The sequence below is a fragment of the Penaeus japonicus genome, unplaced genomic scaffold (assembly GCF_977035675.1).
Source record: "Penaeus japonicus unplaced genomic scaffold, GWHDUDI00000001_assembly GWHDUDI00000040, whole genome shotgun sequence".
Taxonomy (NCBI): Eukaryota; Metazoa; Arthropoda; class Malacostraca; order Decapoda; family Penaeidae; genus Penaeus; species Penaeus japonicus.
Window position 1 is genome coordinate 11,091,509 of NW_028234442.1, and position 574 is coordinate 11,092,082.

Consider the following 574-nt stretch of genomic DNA (forward strand, 5'->3'; position numbering starts at 1 on the left):
GACTTCAATGCCCACCACCCCATCCTGGCTCCCACGCGGAACCGGGATGCGGCAGGCTATCACATAGCCGCGGTGCTTGAGTCATGCCCCGAGATTGCTCTCCTCAACAACCAGGAGCCTACACACATTGGCGGGGGGGTCCTTGACCTTACCTTTGTCACTGCGGCCTTGGTCGAGAGGATTCGTTGGTCTGTGGACAACACTGCCACGAGCGATCACTATGGGATAGTCACCACCATCTTGGATGCTGGCCCGGCCCCTGTGCCCCAGCACAATCCTCGATGGAAGGTGGACAGGGCCAACTGGAAAGCTTTCCAGGAGGCCCTGGCCAGGTGCCTCAGAACCAGTGAATTCTCACATAATGATAACGTGGATACACTTGAGGCAAGACTAGTTAATGCCATAGACGAGGCAGCCTCAGAGACCATTCCCAAAACTCGTCCGTGGTCCAGGTGTTTTAAAGACGCCTGGTACTACAGTGATGAGGTTAAGGAGGTCAACCACAGAATCAATATGTGCAGAAGACACTTCCGCAGACAGAGAACCCCTGAGAACCACGCTCTTTTGAGAGAGG